The following is a 21802-nucleotide window of genomic DNA, read 5'->3' on the forward strand; positions in this document are numbered from 1 at the left end:
AAGAAAATCTGTCCTCACACAGATATATAGTTGAGAAAAGGAAAATATTTCATTAGGTTTTTCAGGTTTTCTTCATATACCTCAACCAAAACAATGTAGTGCAACACATTGCCTGTAGAAGTAGATGTGTGAATATTCTTCTCTGATACACCACTGTTTAGTCCATTTGATCTTCTCTAACAAAATACCAAAGACTCAGTAACTTATAAGCAACAGATATGTATTTCTCATGGTTCTAGACTGGGAGTCCAAGATCAAGGCTTCAGGAGATTTTCTGTCTGGTGAGAGATTCCTGGTTTATAGACAGCTGTCATTTCCAAGTGTGCACAAAGGGTGGAAGGGGTGAGAGATCTTTCTGCAGTCTCTTATATAAATGTTCTAATCCCATTCATGAGGGCTCTGCCCTTATGACGTAATTATCTCCCAAAGGCCTCACCTCAAAAAATACCAACACGTCAGGGATTAAGTTGGAATACATGAATTTGTGGGGTGACACCAACATTCAGTCTATGACAGCCATCAACACTCAACAAGTGGTAGTTATTTTTAAATGTGGCTATGAGCACTTGAAATGTGGGTAGTGAGATTAAAGAACTAAATGTTTAATTTTATTTCACCTCAATTAAGATTTAAATTTAAATAACCACATGTGACCAGTGGATACCATATTGGACAGCACAGTTTTGTAGCATCATGCATTAATAGTTTGGAAAAAGTTTGTTCCCTGAGTCATGCACCTCTTTCAAATGTTGATATTTTATTGTGAATTATCAAAAGCTCACTTTTGTTAACATCACCACCATTCTCATCAGAAAAGTCTTTAAGTATATATATATTTTGGGGGGGTCTGCTTTGAGTCTTTGTTGTTGTGTGAGGGCTTTCTCTAGCTGTGGCGAGTGGGGACTACTCTTTGTTGCATTGCATGTGTTCTTATTGTGGTGGCTTCTCTTGTGGCAGAGCATGGGCTCTAGGCACACAGGCTTCAGTAGTTGTGGCTCAAGGGCTCTAGAGCACAGGCTCAGTAGTGTGGCACACGGGCATAGTTGCTCTGCGGCATGTGGGATCTTCCTGGACCAGGTATTGAACCCATGTCCCCTGCATTTGCGGGCAGATTCTTAATCACTTTGCCACCAGGGAAGTCCAAGAAAAGTCTAAGTATTAAAAAGCTATCCAAAATTCTAATTTTTTCTTGAAAGGCCTCATTTTACCATTGGAAACAGATACTATCAGTAGTTTTTTTTGAAGGTTCTTGCTCTCTTTGTCATTTTTGGGAAAAAAAATGGATAAATATGCAAACATATCTGAATAACTGCAGTTTACTTGTCACTCAGTTAAAAATGGTGTCCGATGAAGAAAAGCAGTGTAGTTTACAATTCAACCAGTCATACTAGTGTTTCTCCGTTAGACAACCATCCTTGAAAATGTAGCAGAATCTCTTCATGTAGATTTCCAACTTCTTCACATAAAGCAGTTAAAGTATATGCATGGAAGGGCTAAAATTTAATATGATTAATAATTTTTACTGCTTTATCAATGGAATTCCTAAGTGACTTTTTTTTTCTTACAAATGCATGATGTTGAAAAATACATTGTACTGGTGCATTTTGGTGCCACAGTATTAATTCATGTTTAGGTATCAGCAGTTTTTACCCACCATACTTTTGCCCAATCAGTACAAATGTCAAACAGTTTAAAAGGCAAATAATATCTTGTTAATATTATGGAATTTTTTGACCTCTCCCCCAACTAAAATGCTCTCAAGGATCCCCAGGAATCCACAATCAACCTTTTAATAACTGTTAGTCTAGAGTATGCTAGGATATGTCCTGCAAGGTAAAGGACAAATTATTGTATGCATTAATGGTGCAATGGTAAACATGTCATTAAGAAAGAGGCACAAACCATAGCTTGACTTGCGGTATAAGAGTTTGGTAAAGGTCTGCAAAAGCATGCTATGGATAATCAATTGGCTATATGGTATTTACAGAAGGAATGTTGTTTATATTTTTATTATTTGTAAATTATGTTTTGCATATCCTTTATACCAGTAAAACTGATGATTACATTTAAAAAGAAAGAAAGAAAGAAAGAAAGAAAGAAAGAAAGAAAGAAAGAAAGAAAGAAAGAAAGAAAGAAGAAAAAAAGAGGCACACCCCTTGGTGAATGTCTTTGGATTTTGGAAGTGTACACTTGGAAATTCTGCTGTCACTCATATGTTGGATAACTTGAAAGGCTGAGAGGTTTGGATTGGACTCAGAACAAGAGAGAACTTTGCAGCAGATCCAGGCTGTGGCACAATTTTCCCTGACGTGAAATCCACATGACCTGACAAATTTAATGGTAAGTTACTGCATTGTTTTTTAAAATCCTCATTAAATGAATACTGCATAGTGGTAGGCTTTCAGGAGACACTCAGGACACAGAGGTGAACTAGAACCAAGCACAGAGGGAGACTGATATATGGCAGATAACCACTTAAAGAAGAGAACTCAACAGTACAGACTCAGCTACATTTCCTTTGGTCACACCTGCCTAATCATTTTACCAACTGCCTAGTCTGTAGGATTGGCATTGAGCAGTAAAAGGTTTAACTGAAAGGCATAAAATAATCTTCAAATCTGAAATACTTATAATGCCTTGAGTGATGTCAGATTAACACTCTAATAAGAAAGACAATATCCAGAAGGGTTCCATAACAAAATGGAAATGGTTTGTACATTAACATGCTAATAGGGAAATTCAAGGAGGTACTCATTATATCCATACACAGGTAGCCTCTGTTCCCCTGGGCTGACTTTGAAACACCTGACAAGCTGCCAGATTGCAGTTCCCTGTACACTGCTCCCAACTGTCCAAAAAGATATTTAGTTTGTGGTTAACAGCTCCAATAAGGATGGACTGCATCCTTTATAGAAAGCCACCTCAAAATGACTGATTGAAGTCTTCTGATTGAAGAAAAGACATATCAGCCCAGGGATGAATTGCACACTTTTTTTTTTCTTGCAGTGATGAAAGAATTGAGCCGTAATAAGCACCCCTATGTTTGGGTTTCTACAGACTCATGGACAGTGGCCAATGGCCTGACCAAATGGTTATTATGGGCACTGGAAAACTGGAACATAAAAAGATGCTCATATGGGATATGTTAAGAAAAAAATCAATGACACTGGTTAAAGATGGTAAGAAGACTATTTAGAATCTTCACACCAGAAATAGGGACCACTGCAATGGGATTTTACAGTGAGGGAGAGATATGGGGCTCAACTCTGAATGCAGACAGGGCCAGTGGGAATTTATAGCCAAGGAGCAGGATGGGGATCAGTGGATGGAAAATTACTAAGAGGAAACATCAAGGGTTAGGGGGATTCTGGCTAAACTGACCTAACAGGATTCTTTACTGAAGACAGGCCAGGGGCAAAAGTGGAGGCTCAGGATCCCATCAGATATCTAGAGGGCATAATTCTGGCTAAACTCACTTACTGAGGTTCGTATTAAAACTGGCTTTTACAAGGATGTGCACAATGGGCTTAGGAGAAAGTCCAGGAGTCTGACTACAGCTAAAATCTTGGCCAGGCCCCCTCTTGTTCCAGGAGAGAAGACATTCTTCTTTCCTTTGAACAAGGTAAGTTGCCTTGTCAGTTGCCTTTTGTTATTAAGGACCAGCTGGATTGCCTGTTGAGACTTGGTAGTAAAGGGTGTATGCTGAAATGGTGCTAACCATCATGCATTTAATGAGGTGTGTTTCTATGAAAATAAAAGAAAAACAAAGATTAATTAGTGAGAAACCCAGTTTCTAACTATTCTGGTGAACTTTCTTATTGGCCCACACAGGAGAAGGCATAAAGTTTGCCCATATATGAGCTGTTGTGATTTTTTGAAATTTATGACAAGTCGTCCAGATTCAGCTTTCATGACTTCAGGAAAAGGGAAGCTTTAGTTCTCAATAATTTTAAGTCAGAAGTGAAAAAATGCAAACATTATTTTGGAGAATTACAGACACACATTGGAAGAAACTACAAGAATTCAGAACTCAGTCCAGTCACAGGTAGGTAACGAAACTTTAAAGACAATGAATGAGACTAGAATTTAATACCAACAAAGGTGTGCTTCAGTTTTCCATTGAAACAGAATTTTCCCCTCTACACTCACTCCCATTCATATCAAAGATAATCAAAATAAGACGAATTTGTTTGCAAAAAGTCTCATTATACTTGGCCTGGATATTTACATAAGCACAGAAAGAATAATGAGTCATCCCAAAGGTCTCTTGAATTTGCTTTGCTGGAAATTTTCATAAGGAATGTCAGTTTAACCTTTTCAGATCCTCTTTCTTGAAACTGGGAAGTCAAGCCAAGAACTTGGCAATAGAATAAACCTGTATTTTTTTATATAGATTTTGGTGAATTCCTCTAATTTTGAGGTCCAAAAACATATCCTGATGTTCCTGGGCCTGCCAGGAATTATCTTCTTTACTTACCTGGTAAAGCTGCTGGGAACCCTGTAAGGAAGATACCAAGTGGGTTTTTCCAAAACATTTTTATTAACATTGGCTTCATAACGTCAACCCTATTTCCTTAAAGCTCTCAGGTCATATCTGATTCCATGCAGATCATTCTCAAATATGACATTCCAGTCAAAGCCTTGATAATATAACCACCAATGTTTCCAATTGTGTCCTGTTACAAGAAGAACAGATTCTTATTGAGCTTATTCAAATAACTATATTGCCATGGAAATAAGAATACTCATGGAGAGTTTCTGTATTCTAGAGAGGTTAAGCCAGGAGAAAGAATAATTGTTTCATCTTTGTTCACAAAGGTATAGTTTACCAAATTGCTGTAAGTTATAAATAACTTTATAGAAAAGAGAAAAAATTTCCTTAAATCTGGAAAACAAAACATTAAAGAACCAGCAATGTTTAAACAAAGAACCATAAAAAGATTATAATCATCCTCATCAGTTCATTCACGTCCCTGTGATTAATTTTTGTTTTACCTGGCCTTGAGTTGGCAGTTTTATAAATCCATCAGCTTCTTCTTTAGTTCTGAAAATTCTTAATGAATCTAGAATCATGGCCTCCAAGTTATTTAAGTGAGGCCATCATGAAGCATTTCTGTGGTAGCTAATTGTAAATGCTTTAAGAAAAGAACCAGAGTGAGATAACAAAATAACTGTTAATGGTAAATGACTTAAAATGGTCGAGATTAAACATCTGATGAGAACTCATTTAACACAAATTATCTATTTACGTGGTGTACATCATTTTAACATAATAACCAGACAACAAGTGTGTTTACAAATTTCTATGAACTTTATAGATCTTCTGGAACAACTATATTAGTAACATATATCCATGCACTTACAACTGAAGATGGCTTATCATCACTGCTTATTTGACAGTGCTCCCCACATAATTTAACATACCAAATAAACCGAATTAGTGTAAAGTCTCTTTTTTATAAAGTGAGAAACAAATAATTTGAGATTTTCCAGGGGATTTCTGGGAGATTTCAAAGTTCGTTATAGGTCAATAAGACTACATTTACAATTTGATTTGGGGAAGTTTTCACAAATGTCAAAAATTTTGAACATTTGATTAAATAGGGGCTTGATTACCATTTAACCAAAGTGACAATAAAAGATTTCAAAGACAAATACAGAAGGCTACATAATTGTTTAAAAAAATTTTACAATTGAGAATACTCGGTTTTCTTAATTAGTTAAAGACCTGATGAAGGCAACATGGAGCACAGGAAATTATTTTAAGGCACAAAATCTTCGTTTCCCAGGCAGATTACTTAAAAGGTAAAGAAATACCCTTTTTATGATTTCTTATTAAGAGCAGATGAATAATCTAAGAAAACAATTATTTGTACAGAGATAGAAAACCATTCTCTAGTAGGTCTGAATCTTTATTCCCGTCTTGCCCCTAGGTTCTTCATGACCTTTTTTTTTTTTCTTAGATTCCATATATATTTGTTAGCATACAGTATTTGTTTTTCTCTTTCTGACTTACTTCACTCTGTATGACAGACTCTAGGTCCATGTGTGTGTTAAATCACATTTGGTCATTTGTTCAGTTAATGAAGGTTTTCTGTTTTCTCTGTCAATGTATAAATTTGTGTGTAAGGGTTAGTTTTATGTTTCATTGTTCAGAGGAATGAGGGGTCACTAAAATAACTGATAATCATGGGAGGAGTTTCCAACATTAGGCTTTCTTTGATGTGATTTTAATAAATAAAAAGTTGCTTCTCAAAAAAAAAAAGAAAACTAAATTCTAGTTTTGTACCAGTATACTTGTTATATTAAGGTTCATTAAAATACATATATATTTAATCTTAATAGCTTTGACCAAACAAGATAACAGTCTTTTTTTTTAACATCTTTATTAGGGTATAGTTGCTTTACAATGGTGTGTTAGTTTCTGCTTTATAATAAAGTGAATCAGTTATACATATACATATGTTCCCATATCTCTTCCCTCTTGCATCTCCCTCCTTCCCACCCTTCCTATCCCACCCCTCTAGATGATCGCAAAGCACTGAGCTGATCTCCCTGTTCTGTGCGGCTGCTTCCCACTAGCTATCTATTTTCCGTTTGGTAATGTATATATGTCCATGCCACACTCTCTCACTTTATCACAGCTTACCCTTCCCCCTTCCCATATCCTCAAGTCCATTCTCTAGTAGGTCTGTGTCTTTATTCCCGTATTACCACTAGGTTCTTCATGAACTTTTTTCTTTCCCCCTTAGAATCCATATGTATGTGTTAGCATACTGTATTTGTTTTTCTCTTTCTGACTTACTTCACTCTGTATGACAGACTCTAACTCCATCCACCTCACTACAAATAACTCCATTTCATTTCTTTTTATGGCTGAGAAATATTCCATTGTATATATGTGCCACATCTTCTTTATCCATTCATCAAATGATGGATATTTAGGTTGCTTCCATGTCCTGGCTATTGTAAATGGAGCTGCAATAAACATTTTGGTACATGACTCTTTTTGAATTATGGTTTTCTTAGGGTATATGCCCAGTAGTGGGATTCCTGGGTCGTATGGTAGTTCTATTTGTAGTTTTTTAAGGAACCTCCATACTGTTCTCCAGAGTGGCTGCATCAATTTACATTCCCACCAACAGTGCAAGAGTGTTCCCGTTTCTACACACCCTCTCCAGCATTTATTGTTTCTAGATTTTTTGATGATGGCCATTCTGACCAGTGTGAGATGATATCTCATAGTAGTTTTGATTTGCTTTTCTTTAATGATTAACGATGTTGAGCATTCTTTCATGTGTTTGTTGACAATCTGTATATCTTCTTTGGAGAAATGTCTATTTAGGCCTTCTGCCCATTTTTGAATTGGGTTGTTTATTTTTTTGTTATTGAGCTGCATGAGCTGCTTGTAAATTTGGAGATTAATCCTTTGTCAGTTGCTTCATTTGCAAATATTTTCTCCCATTCTGATGGTTGTCTTTTGGTCTTGTTTATGGTTTCCTTTGCTGTGCAAAAGCTTTTAAGTTTCATTAGGTCCCATTTGTTTATTTTTGTTTTTATTTCCATTTCTCTAGGAGCTGGGTCAAAAAGGATCTTGCTGTGATTTATGTCATAGAGTGTTCTACCTATGTTTTTCTCTAAGAGTTTGATAGTGTCTGGCCTTACATTTAGGTCTTTAATCCATTTTGAGTTTATTTTTGTGCATGGTGTTAGGGAGTGTTCTCATTTCATACTTTTACATGTACTTGCCCAGTTTTCCCAGCACCACTTATTGAATAGGCTGTATTTTCTCCACTGTATATGCTTCCCTCTATTATCAAAGATAAGGTGACCATATGTGCGTGGGTTTATCTCTAGGCTTTGTATCCTGTTCCATTGATCTATATTTCTGTTTTTGTGCCAGTACCATACTGTCTTGATTACTGTAGCTTTGTAGTATAGTCTGAAGTCCAGGGAGCCTGATTCCTCCAGCTCCATTTTTCATTCTCAAGATTGTTTTGGCTATTCAGGGTCTCTTGTGTTTCCATACAAATTGTGAAATTTTTGTTCTAGTTCTGTGAAAACATAACAGTTGTAGTTTGATAAGGATTGCATTGAATCTGTAGATTGCTTTGGATAGTTGATTCATTTTCACAATGTTGATTCTTCCGATCCAAGAACATGGTATATCTCTCCATCTATTTGTATCATGTTTAATTTCTTTCATCAGTGTCTTATAATTTTCTGCATACAGGTCTTTTGTCTCCTTAGGTAGGTTTATTCCTAGATATTTTTGGGGTTTTTTGCAATGGTAAATGGGAGTGTTTTATTAATTTCACTTTCAGATTTTTCATCATTAGTGTATAGGAATGCAAAAGATTACTGTACATTAACTTTGTATCCTGCTACTTTACCAAATTTATTGACTAGCTCTAGTAGTTTTCTGGTAGCATCTTTAGGATTCTCTAAGTATAGCATCATGTCATCTGCAAACAGTGACAGCTTTACTTCTTCTTTTCCGATTTAGATTCCTTTTATTTCTTTTTCTTCTCTGATTGCTGTGGCTAAAACTTCCAAAACTATGTTGAAAAACAGTGTTGAGAGTGGGCAACCTTGTCTTGTTCCTGATCTTAGTGGAAATGGTTTCAGTTTTTCACCATTGAGGACGACGTTGGCTATGGGTTTGTCATATATGGCCTTTATTATGCTGAGAAAAGTTCCCTCTATGCCTACTTTCTGCTGGGCTTTTATCATAAATGGGTGTTGAATTTTGTAAAAAGCCTTCTCTGCATATATTGAGATGATCATATGGCTTTTCTCCTTCAGTTTGTTAATATGGTGTATCACGTTGATTGATTTGTGTATATTGATGAATCCTTGCATTCCTGGAAAAAAACCCACTTGATCATGGTGTATGATCCTTTTAATGTGCTGTTGGATTCTGTTTGCTAGTATTTTGTTGAGGATTTTTGCATCTATGTTCATCAGTGATATTGGCCTGTAGTTTTCTTTCTTTGTCTGGTTTTGGTATCAGGGTGATGGTGGCCTCGTAGAATGAGTTGGGGAGTGTTCCTCCCTCAGCTATATTTTGGAAGAGTTTGAGAAGGATAGGTGTTAGCTCTTCTCTAAGTGTTTGATAGAATACGCCTGTGAAGCCATCTGGTCCTGGGCTTTTCTTTGTTGGAAGATTTTTAATCACAGTTTCAATTTCAGGGCTTGTGATTGGTTTGTTCATGTTTTCTATTTCTTCCTGGTTCAGTCTCGGCAGGTTGTGCATTTCTAAGAATCTGTCCATTTCTTCCAGGTTGTCCATTTTATTGGCATATAGTTGCTTGTAGTAATCTCTCATGATCTTTTGTATTTCTGCAGTGTCAGTGGTTATTTCTCCTGTTTCATTTCTAATTCTATTGATTTGAGTCTTCTCCCTTTTTCTCTTGATGAGTCTGTCTAATGGTTTATCAATTTTGTTTATCTTCTCAAAGAACCAGCTTTTAGTTGTATTGATCTTTGCTATTGTTTCCTTCATTTCTTTTTCATTTATTTCTGATCTGATCTTTATGATTTCTTTCCTTCTGCTATCTTTGGGGTTTTTCTGTTCTTCTTTCTCTAATTGCTTTAGGTGCAAGGTTAAGTTGTTTATTCGAGATGTTTCCTGTTTCTTGAGGTAGGCTTGTATTGCTATAAACTTCCCTCTTAGAACTGCTTTTGCTGAATCCCATAGATTTTGGGTCGTCGTGTCTCCATTGTCATTTGTTTCTAGGTATTTTTTGATTTCCTCTTTGATTTCTTCAGTGATCACTTGGGTATTAAGTAGTGTATTTTGTAGCCTCCATGTGTTTGTATTTTTTACAGATCTTTTCCTGTAATTGATATCTAGCCTCATAGCATTGTGGTCGGAAAGGATACTTGATACGATTTCAATTTTCTTATATTTACCAAGGCTTGATTTGTGACCCAAGATATGATCTATCCTGGAGAATGTTCCATGAGCACTTGAGAAAAATGTGTATTCTGTTGTTTTTGCTTGGAATGTCCTATAAATATCAATTAAGTCCATCTTGTTTAATGTATCATTTAAAGCTTGTGTTTCCTTATTTATTTTCATTTTGGATGATCTGTCCATTGGTGAAAGTGGGGTGTTCAAGTCCCCTACTATGATTGTGTTAGTGTCGATTTCCCCTTTTATGGCTGTTAGTATTTGCCTTATGTATTGAAGTGCTCCTATGTTGGGTGCATAAATATTTACAATTGTTATACCTTCTTCTAGGATCGATCCCTTGATCATTATATAGTGTCCTTTTTGTCTCTTGTAATAGTCTTTTTTCTTTTAATTTAATTTAATTTATTTATTTATGGCGGTGTTGTGTCCTCGACTCCGCGCAAGGGCCCTCTCCAGCTGCGAGAAGCCGGGGCACTCCTCATCGCGGTCCGTGGGCCTCCCACTATCACGGCCTCTCCCGTTTCAGAGCACAGGCTCCAGATGCGCAGGCTCAATAATTGTGGCTCACGGGCCCAGCCGCTCCTTGGCATGTGGGATCCTCCCAGACCAGGGCTCGAACCCGTGAACCCTGCATTGGCAGGCAGACTCTCAACCACTGCACCACCAGCGAAGCCCAGTAATCTTTATTTTAAAGTCTATTTTGTCTGATATGAGAATTGCTAGTCCAGCTTTCTTTTGATTTCCATTTGCATGGAATATCTTTTTCCATCCCCTCACTTTCAGTCTGTATGAGTCCCTAGGTCTGAAGTGGGTCTCTTGTAGACAGCATATATATGCGTCTTGTTTTTGTATCCATTCAGCCAGTCTGTGTCTTTTGGTGGGAGCATTTAATCCATTTACTTTTCAGATAATTATCGATATGTATGTTCCTATTCCCACTTTCTTAAATGTTTTGGGTTTGTTGTTGTAGGTGTTTTCCTTCTCTTGTGTTTCTTGCCTAGAGAAGTTCCTTTAGCATTTGTTGTAAAGCTGGTTTAGTGGTGCTGAACTCTCTCAGCTTTTGCTTGTCTGTAAAGGTTTTAATTTCTCCATCAAATCTGAATGAGATCCTTGCTGGGTAGAGTCATCTTGGTTGTACGTTTTTCTCCTTCATCACTTTAAATATGTCCTGCCACTCCCTTCTGGCTTGCAGAGTTTCTGCTAAAAGATCATCTGTTAACCTTATGGGGATTCCCTTGTGTGTTATTTGTTGTTTTTCCCTTGCTGCTTTTAATATGTTTTCTTTATATTTAATTTTTGATAATTTGATTAATATGTGTCTTGGCATGTTTCTCCTTGGATTTATCCTGTATAGGACTCTCTGTGCTTCCAGGACTTGATTAACTATTTCCTTTCCCATATTAGGGAAGTTTTCAACTGTAATCTCTTCAAATATTTTCTCAGTCCATTTCTTCTTTTCTTCTTCTTCCTAGACCCCTACAATTCGAATGGTGGTGCATTTAACGTTGTCCTAGAGGTCTCTGAGACTGTCCTCAGTTCTTTTCATTCTTTTTTCTTTATTCTACTCTGCAGTCGTTATTTCCACTATTTTATCTTCCAGGTCACTTATCCGTTCTTCTGCCTCATTTATTCTGCTATTGATCCCTTCTTGAGTATTTTTAATTTCATTTATTGTGTTTTTCATCGTTGCTTGGTTCCTCTTTAGTTCTTCTACGTCCTTGTTAAATGTTTCTTGCATTTTGTCTATTCTATTTACAAGATTTTGTATCATCTTTACTCTCATTATTCTGAATTATTTTTAAGGTAGACTGCCTATTTCCTCTTCATTTTTTAGGTCTGGTGTGTTTTTACCTTGCTCCTTCATCTGCTGTGTGTTTTTCTGTCTTCTCATTTTGCTTATCTGATTGTGTTTGGGGTCTCCTTTTCACAGGCTGCAGGTTCTTATTTCCCATTGTTTTTGGGGTCTGTTCCCAGTGGCTAAGTTTGGTTCAGTGTGTTGTGTAGGCTTCCTGGTGGAGGGGACTAGTGCCTGTGTTCTGGTGGATGAGGCTGGATCTTGTCTTTCTGGTGTGCACGTCCACATCTGGTGGTGTGTTTTGGGGTGTCTGTGGCCTTTTTTTTTATTTTAGGCAGCCTCTCTGCTAATGGAATGGGCTGTGTTCCTGTCTTGCTAGTTGTTTGGCATAGGGTTTCCCGCTCTGTTGCTTGCTGTTCGTTGAATGAAGCTGGGCCTTGGTGTTGAGTTGGAGATCTCTGGGAGATTTTTGCCATTTGGTATTACGTTGAGCTAGGAGGTCTCTTGTGGACCTGTGTTCTGAAGTTGTCTCTCCCACCTCAGAGGCACAGTCCTGATGCGTGGCTGGAGCACCAAGAGTATTTCTCCCACATGGCTCAGAATAAAAGGGAGAAAAAATAGAAAGAAAGAAAGAAAGAGGATAAAATAAAATAAGATAAAATAAAGTAAGATAAAATAAAATATAGTTATTAAAATAAAAAATAACTATTTAGAAAAAAATTTTTTTAAGTAGAAAAGAAAAAAAAAAGGACCAACAGAACTCTAGGACAAATGGTGAAAGCAAAGCTATACAGACAAAATCTCACACAGAAGCATTCACATACACACTCACAAAAAGAGGAAAAGGGGAAAAAATAATATATCTTTCTCCCAAAGTCCACCTCCTCCATTTGGGATGATTCATTGTCTATTCAGGTATTCCACAGATGCAGGTACATCAAGTTGATTGTGGAGCTTTAATCCACTGCTTCTGAGGCTGCTGAGAGAAATTTCCCTTTCCCTTCTTTGTTCACACAGCTCCCTGGTTTCAGCTTTGGATTTGGACCCGCCTCTGCATGTAGGTCGCCTGAGGGCATCTGTTCTTCTCTCAGACAGAATGGGGTTAAAGGCGCAGCTGCTTCGGGGGCTGTGGTTCACTCAGGCCGGGGGGAAGGAGGGGTACGGATGTGGGGCGAGCCTTTGGCTGCAGAGGCCAGCAGGACATTGCAGCAGTCTGAGGCGCGCCATGCATTTTCCCTGGGAAGTTGTCCCTGGATCACTGGACCCTGGAAGTGGCGGGCTGCACAGGCTCCTGGGAGGGGTGCCTGGTGTGGATAGTGACCTGTGCTTGCACACAGGCTTCTTGGTGGTGGCAGTAGCAGCCTTAGCGTCTCATGCCCGTCTCTGGGGTCCGAGATGATAGCCATGGCTTGCGCCCGTCTCTGGAGCCCCTTTAAGCAGCTCTCTTAATCCCCTCTCCTCATGCACCAGGAAACAAAGAGGTGAGAAAAATTCTCTTGCCTCTTCGGCAGGTCCAGACTTTTTCCCGGACTCCCTCCTGGCTAGCTGTGGTGCACTAACCCCTTCAGGCTGTGTTCATGCAGCCAACCCCAGTCCTCTCCCTTCGATCCAACCGAAGCCCGAGCCTCATTCCCAGCCCCCGCTCGTCCCGGCAGTTGAGCAGACAAGCCTCTCGGGCTGGTGAGTGCAGGTCAGCACCGATCCTCTGTGCAGGAATCTCTCCACTCTTCCCTCTGCACCCCTGTTGCTGCGCTCTCCTCCATGGCTCTGAAGCTTCCCCCCTCCGCCACCTGCAGTCTCCGCCCGCGAAGCGGCTTCCTAATATGTGGAAACCTTTCCTCCTTCACAGCTCCCTCCCACTGGTGCAGGTCCCGTCCTTATTCTTTTGTCTCTGTTTTTTCTTTTTCCTTTTGCCCTACCCAGGTACCTGGGGAGTTTCTTGCCTTTTGGGAGGTCTGAGGTCTTCTGTCAGCCTTCAGTGGGTGTTCTATAAGAGCAGTTCCACGTGTAGATGTATTTCTGATGTATCTGTGGGAAGGAAGGTGATCTCTGCATCTTACTCTTCCACCATCTTCTCCTCTCTCTAAGATAACAGTCTTTCCCCAAGATTTCTCTACAATTTTTTTCCTCACTTTTTTTTAACATCTTTATTGGAGTATAACTGCTTTACAATGGTGTGTTAGTTTTTGCTGTATAACAAAGTGAATCAGCTATACATATAAATACATCCCTATATCCCCCCCTCTTGTGTCTCCCTACCACCCTCCCTATCCCACCCCTTTAGGTGGACATAAAGCACTGAGCTGATCTCCCTGTACTATGCGGCTGCTTCCCACTAGCTATCTATTTTACATTTGGTAGTGTATATATGTCCATGCCACTCTCTCATTTCATCCCAGCTTACCCTTTCCCCTCCCCATGTCCTCAAGTCCATTTTCTATGTCTGTGTCTTTATTCCTGTCCTGCCCCTAGGTTCTTCAGAATCATTTTTTTTTTTTTTAGATTCCATATATATGGGTTTCTCAGTCAGTTTTTGTTCTACTCTTCTATCTTTCCCATTCTGGAACAACCAATCACTCTAGTATAGGACACAACTATTCTCTTCTATGAATAGTAGCAAATTTGTGAATACATAATTTCATCATTTTCTAGAGTCATGTTTTCCATAGTACAATTTTCATGTTTATTAACAGATCTAAATATATTAAGCTTTTGGTACCCTATAAAACAAGATGCCAAAAGTAAATAAACATGTTCTAATAAGAACCTGCTGTATAAAAAATACATAAATAAAATAAAATTCAGAAATTCAAAAACAAAACAAAACAAAAGTAAATAAACTTATGTTCAGCAAGCATGTTTCAATATTTAATCTTATTTTTTTTAAAAAAATTTTAATGGAGTATAGTTGCTTTACAATGTTCTGCTAGTTTCTGCTGTACAGTAAAGGGAATCAGTTATATGTATGCATATATTCACTCTTTTTTAAATTTCCTCCCCATTTAGGTCACCACAGAACACTGAGTAGATTTCCCTGTGCTAAACAGTATGTTTGCATTAGTCATCTATTTTATGCATAGTGGTGTATATATATCAATCCCAATCTCCCAATTTGTCCCATGCTCCCGTTGCATCCTTGGAAACCATAAGTTTGCTCTCTACATCTGTGTCTCTATTTCTGCTTTACAAATAAGATCATCTATACCATTTTTCTAGATTCTGCATGTATGCATTAATATATGATATTTCTTTTTCTCTTTCTGACTTACTTCACTTTGTATGACAGTCTCTTGGTCCATCCATGTCTCTACAAATGACCCAATTTCGTTCCTTTTTATGGCTGAGTAATATTCCATTGTATATATGTACCACATCTTCCTTATCCTTTCCTCTGTTGATGGACATTTAAGTTGCTTCCATATCCTGGCTATTGTAAATAGTGCTGCAATGAACATTGGGGTGCATGTGTCTTTTTGAATTATGGTTTTCTTCAGGTATATGCCCAATACTGGGATTGATGGGTCATATGATAGTTCTATTTTTAGTTTTTTAAGGAATCTCCATACTGTTCTGCCTAGTGGCTGTACCAATTTACATTCCCACCAACAGAGTATGAGGGTTCCCTTTTCTCCACACCCTCTCCAGCATTTACTGTCTGTAGATTTTTTGATGATGGCCATTCTGACCAATGTGAGGCAATAGTTGTAGTTTTGATTTGCATTTCTCTCATAATTAGTGAGGTTGAGCATCTTTTCATGTGCTTGTTGGCCATCTGTATATCTTCTTTGGATAAATGTCTATTTAGGTCTTCTGGCCATTTTTTGATTGGGTTGTATGTTTCCTTGATATTGAGCTACATGAGCTGTTTGTATATTTTCGAGATTAATCCTTTGTCCATTGTCTCATTTGCAAATATTTTCTCCCATTCTAAACGTTGTCTTTTTGTCTTGTTAATGGTTTCCTTTGCTGTGTAAAAGTTTTAAGTTTAATTAGGTTCCATTTGTTTATTTTTGTTTTTATTTTCATTACTCTAGGAGTTGGGTCAAAAAAGATCTTGCTGTGGTTTAGGTCAAAGTGTGTTTTTCCTATGCTTTCCTCTAAGAGTTTTATAGTGTCTGGCCTTACATTTAGGTCTTTAATCCGTTTTGAGTTTATTTTTGTGTATGGTGTTAGGGAGTGTTCTAATTTCATTCTTTTACATGTAGCTCTCCAGTTTTCCTAGCACCACTTATTGAAGAGGCTGTCTTTTCTCCATTGTATACTCTTGCCTCCTTTGTCATAGATTAATTCACCATATGTGCGTGGGTTTATCTCTGGGCTGTCCATCCTGTTCCATTGATCTATATTTTTGTTTTTTGTGCCAGTACCATACTGTCTTGATTACTGTAGCTTCTAGTATAGTCTGAAGTCAGGGAGTCTGATTCCAGCTCCATTTTTCTTTCTCAAGAGTGCTTTGGGTATTCACGGTCTTTTGTGTTTCCATACAAATTGTAAAATTTTTTTGTTCTAATTCTGTGAAAAATACCATTGGTAATTTGATAGGGATTGCATTGAATCTGTAGATTGCTTTGGGTAGTATGATCATTTTCACAATATTGATTCTTCCAATCCAGGAACATGGTATATCTCTCCATCTGTTTGTGTCGTCTTTGATTACTTTCATCAGTATCTTATAGCTTTCCGTGTACAGGTCTTTTGCCTCTGTAGGTAGGTTTATTCCTAGGTATTTTATTATTTTATTGCAGTGGTAAATGGGACTGTTTCCTTAATTTCTATTTCTGATATTTTGTTGTTAGTGTACAGAAATGCAAGAGATTTCTGTGCATTAATTTTGTATCCTGTGACTTTACTAAATTCATTGATTAGCTCTAGTAGTTTTCTGGTAGCATCCTTAGGCTTTTCTACATATAGCATCATGTCATCTGCAAATAGTGACAGTTTTACTTCTTCTTTTCCAATTTGGATTCCTTTTAGTTTTTTTTTTTTTTTTCTTCTCTGATTGCCGTGGCTAGTACTTCCAAAACTATGTAGAATAATAGTGGTGAGAGTAGACATCCTTGTCTTATTCCTGATCTTAGTGGAAATGGTTTCAGTTTTTCAGTATTGAGAATGATGTTTGCTGCGGGTTTGTCATATATGGCCTTTATTATGTTGAGGTAGGTTCCCTCTATGCCAATTTTCTGGAGAGTTTTTATCATAAATGGGTGTTGAATTTTGCCAAAGGCTTTTTCTGCATCTATTGAGATGATCATATGGTTTTTATTCCTTATTTTGTTAATATGGTGTGTCACGTTGATTGATTTCTGTATATTGAAGAATCCTTGCATTCCTTGGATAAACCCCACTTGATCATGGTGTATGATCCTTTTAATATGTTGTTGGATTCTGTTTGCTTGTATTTTGTTCAGGATTTTTGCGTCTGTGTTCATTGGTAATATTGGCCTGTAATTTTCTTTTTTGTGTTATCTTTTTCTGGCTTTAGTGTCAGGATGATGGTGGCTTCATAGAATGAGCTTGTGAGTGTTCCTCCCTCTCCAATTTTTTGGAAGAGTTTGAGAAAGATAGGTGTTAGCTCTTCTCTAAACCTTTGATAGAATTTGCCTGTGAGGCCATCTGTTCCTTGACTTTTGTTTGTTGGAAGATTTTTAATCACAGTTTCAATTTCAGTGCTTGTGATTGGTCTGTTCATATTTTCTACTTCTTCCTGGTTCAGTCTCGGAAGGCTCTACTTTTCTAAGAATTTGTCCATTTCTTCCAGGTTGTCCTTTTATTGGCATACAGTTGCTTGTAGTCGTCTCTCATGATACTTTGTATTTCTGTGGTGTCAGTTTTAACTTCTTTTTCATTTATAATTTTATTGATTTGAACCTCTCCCTTTTTTATTGATGAGTCTCACTAAAGTTTTATCAATTTTATTTATCTTCTCATAGAACCAACTTTTAGTTTCATTGATCTTTGCTATTGTTTTCTTTCTTTCTATTTCATGTGTTTCTGCTCTGATCTTTATGATTTCTTTCCTTCTACTAACTTTTGTTTTGTTTATCTTCTTTCTTTAGTTGCTTTAGGTGTAAGGTTATGTCGTTTATTGGAGATTTTTCTTGTTTCTTGAGGTAAGACTGTATTGCTATAAACTTCCCTCTTAGAACTGCTTTTGCTGCATCCATAACTTTTGGGTCATCGTATTTTAATTGTCATTTTGTTTCTAGGTAGTGTTTGATTCCTCTTTGATTTCTTCAGTGATCTCTTTGTTATTTAGCAGCATATTGTTTAGCCTCCATGTGCTTGTTTTTTTTACAGTTTTTTTTTCTTCCTGTAATTGATTTCTAATCTCATAGTGTTGTGGTCAGAAAAGATGCTTTACTGATTTCTATTTTCTTAAATTTACTGAGGCTGTATTTGTGACCCAAGAAATGGTCTAGCTTGATGAATTTTCCATGTGCAGTTGAGAAGTAAGTGTATTCTGCTGCTTTCAGATGGGAAGTCCTATAATTATCAATTAATTTGATCTGGTCTAATGTGTCATTTAAGGCTTCTGTTTCCTTAATATTTTTCTGACTGGATGATCTGTCCATTCATGTAAGTGGGGTGTTAACCTCCCCTACTATTATTGTGTTACTGTCGATTTCCCCTTTTATAGCTGTTGGAATTTGCCTTATGTATTGAGGTGCTCCTATGTTGGGTGCATATATATTTACAATTGCTATGTCTTCTTCATGAATTCATTCCTTGATCATTATGTAGTGTCCTCCCTTGTCTCTTGTTAACAGTCTTTATTTTAACGTCTGTTTTGTCTGATATGAGTATTGCTACTCCAGCTTTCTTTTGATTTCCATTTGCATGGAATGTCTTCTTCCATCCTCTCACTTTCAGCCTGTATGTTTCCATTGTTCTGAAGTGCATCTCTTGTAGATGGTGTATATATGGGTCTTATTTTTGTATCCATTCAGCCTATCTATCTGTGTCTTTTGGTTGGAGCATTTCATCCATTTACTTTTAAGGTAATTATGGATTGCCATTTTCTTAATTGTTTTGGATTTGTTTTTGTAGGTCTTTTTTCTTCCCTTCCTCTTTTGTTCTCTTCTCTTGTGTTTCTTGCCTAGAGATGTTTCTTGCCTAGAGATATTCCTTTAGTAATTGTTGTAAAGCTGGTTTAGTTTTGCTGAATTCTCTTAGTTTTTTTTTTTTTTTTTGTCTGTAAGCTTCTGATTTCTCCATCCAATCTGAATGAGATCTTTGCTGGGTAGAGTAATCTTGGTTATAGGTTTTTCCCTTTCATCACTTTAAATATATCTTGCCACTCCTTTCTGGCCTGCAGAGTTCCTGCTGAAAAATCAGCTGATAACCTTATGGGGATTCCCTTGTATATTATTTGTTGCTTTTCCCTTGTTGCTTTTAATATTTCCTTTGTATTTAAAATTTTTAATTTGATTAATATGTGTCTTGGTGTTTTCCTCCTTGGGTTTATCCTATATGGGATTCTCTGTGCTTCCTGGACTTGGGTGACTATTTCCTTTCCCATGTTAGGGAAGTTTTTGACTATGAGCTCTTCAAATATTTTGTCAGACCCTTTCTTTTATTCTTCTTTTTCTGGGACCCCTATAATTCGAATGTTTGTGCATTTAATGTTGTCCCAGAAGTCTCTGAGACTGTCTTCATTTCTTTTCATTCTTTTTTCTTTAGTCTGTTCCATGGCAGAGATTTCCACCATTCTGTCTTTCTGGTCACTTATTCATTCTTCTGCCTCAGTTATTCTGCTATTGATTCCTTCTAGTGTATTTTTCATTTCGGTTACTCTCTTGTACATCTCTGTTTGTTTGTTCTTTAGTTCTTCTAGGTCTTTGTTAAACTTTTCATGTATCTTCTTGATCTGTACCTCCATTCTGTTTCTGAGATCTTGGATCATCTTTACTATCATGACTCTGAATTCTTTTTTGGATAGATTGCTTATCTCCTCTTCATTATGTTGCTCTTGTAAGTTTTTATCTTTCTCCTTCATCTGCAACATATTCCTTTGTTGTTTCCTTTTGTTAGATTTACTGTGTTTGTGGTCTCCTTTCTGCAGGCTGCAGGATCACAGTTCCTCTTGTTTGTGGTGTCTCCCCCCCCCCTGGTGGGTGGAGTTTGGTCCAGAGGCTTCTGCCATTGTCCCCTTGATAGTGGGTTTGATTGGTGTTGTGGTGACCAGAGCCTCCCCTGGATATTGAGCAGGGCCTCCCCTTTGCTCTGTGGTTGTCACTGCCCTGTCAGAGGCAGGGTCTGCTCCCTAATTGTTGGAGTAGAGGCTCCCAGATCTGTCTCTTAGCTGTGATTCTGATCTGTGGTGTGCGGTGGGATTGGAGCACTCCTACTGGGAGAGAAGCCACTGAATTTTCCTCCTTTCAGGCTGTTCACCTGTGAATATGCTCTGTTATGTCCCCTTCTGCTTGTTGTGTGGGCTCACCATGTATACTGTTTTTGGCACTGTTTTCAGTCCTGCCTTAACTGTGGGTATGCTGGCAATTGGCCCTCGTGACTCTCAGGCATTGTTTTCACCCAGTCACTGTTGTAGGTCCACTGAGGCTAGGTCCCAGTTCTACAGTAGTCTTGCACCTGGACCCACTGTGGGAGCTATGGAGGCAGCTCAAACTCTGGTCTGGCCCAACCCCCACATGTATGTGCACACAGAGCCCATAGTTGCTAAAGCAGGACCCGTCCCAGCTGCAAGAGCACTTGTTGTCCTTTCAGATGTTTCACAGGCACTGAATTTAGAAAGTCATCAGTAGAGGTGCAACTCCACAGTTCATACAGCCGTGAGGAGAGATTTCAGCTCTTCTTCATTAGTTATACAACCCCTGTGGCTCAGCTGTGGTTTCAACCCCTCCTGTGGGAGAATTTCCTAGTGAGAGTTATCTGCACCTCCCAGGACAGTGAGGCAGGTCCTGGCACCCACTGGCAGATTTCCTAGTAGTGAGAGGTTTCTGCACACTCCAGGGACAGTGGGGGAGTTCCTGGCACCTGCTGATGGATTTCCTAGTGAGGGAAGTTATCCATGTACTCCTGGGACAGGAGGGTGGGTTCCAGCACCCACTGATGGATTTCCTAGTCATGGAAGATTTCTGTGCCCTCCTGAGATATGGAGCGGGTCCTGGCACCCACTGGTGGGCTTCCCAATAGCAAGAGCTATCCTCACACTCCCAGGACAGCATAGGCAGGTCCTGGAGCCTGCTGGTGGAATTCTCAGAGGCTGGATCCATCCACACTCCTCCAGGTCAGCAGGGACAGGTCCTGTGGCCCACCAGCAGAAAGCTGTCTGCGTCCTTCCAGGTCAGCTTGGACAGGTCCTGGGGCCCGCTAGCAAAGTTGTTAGTGGCTGGATCTGTCTGCACCCTTCCAGTTCAGCAGCAGCAGGGTCTGGCATCTGTGATGGGCCTGGAAGAGTTGGCCAGTGCCTGCTTCTGGAGCCCAAGATGGTGGCAGTGATTAACGTCTGCCCACAGAGCTTCTGTAGGTGGTGTCCTGTTGCCTGGGAGCACTCACAGGGAAAGAAACTTTTATGGTGGTCCCACCCCTCTCCTCGCACACTCCCAATAATGGTAACTTTCTGCTCTGGTCGGCCTAGGCTTTTTCCTAGTACACCTTCAGTTGCCACAGCCCAACCTCTTCAGGCTGTTTCCACACCTAACCCTGGTCCTCTCCCTTGGAATGAGCCTTGGAGTCTGAGCTTCAGCACCCAACCCCCATCCTCACTGACAGAGGAGTGTCTCAGCTTGGGGAGCACAGGGGGGCAGTACCGACCCTCTGTGCAGGTTACTCTCTGTTTTGTCTTCCACAAACTTGTTGAAGCTCTCCCCCTTCTTAGGTTCCAAAACTCCCCTCTCCATCCAGTCTAATTTCTCCAATGGTGAGAAGCCTTCCCAAGGTGCAAGAAACTTTCCTTCTTCACAGCTCCGTCCCCAGGAGTGCAGGCCCCATCTTGATACCTTCCTTTTCTTTTTCCTTTTGTCCTACCCAGTTACGTGGAGGGGTGTTTTTTTTTTTTTTTTTTTTGTCTTTTTGGATGTCTGAGTGCCGATCTTCTGTCGGCACTCAGTAGCTGTTATGTGTGAACT

The sequence above is a fragment of the Balaenoptera acutorostrata genome, chromosome 3 (assembly GCF_949987535.1).
Source record: "Balaenoptera acutorostrata chromosome 3, mBalAcu1.1, whole genome shotgun sequence".
Classification (NCBI taxonomy): Eukaryota; Metazoa; Chordata; class Mammalia; order Artiodactyla; family Balaenopteridae; genus Balaenoptera; species Balaenoptera acutorostrata.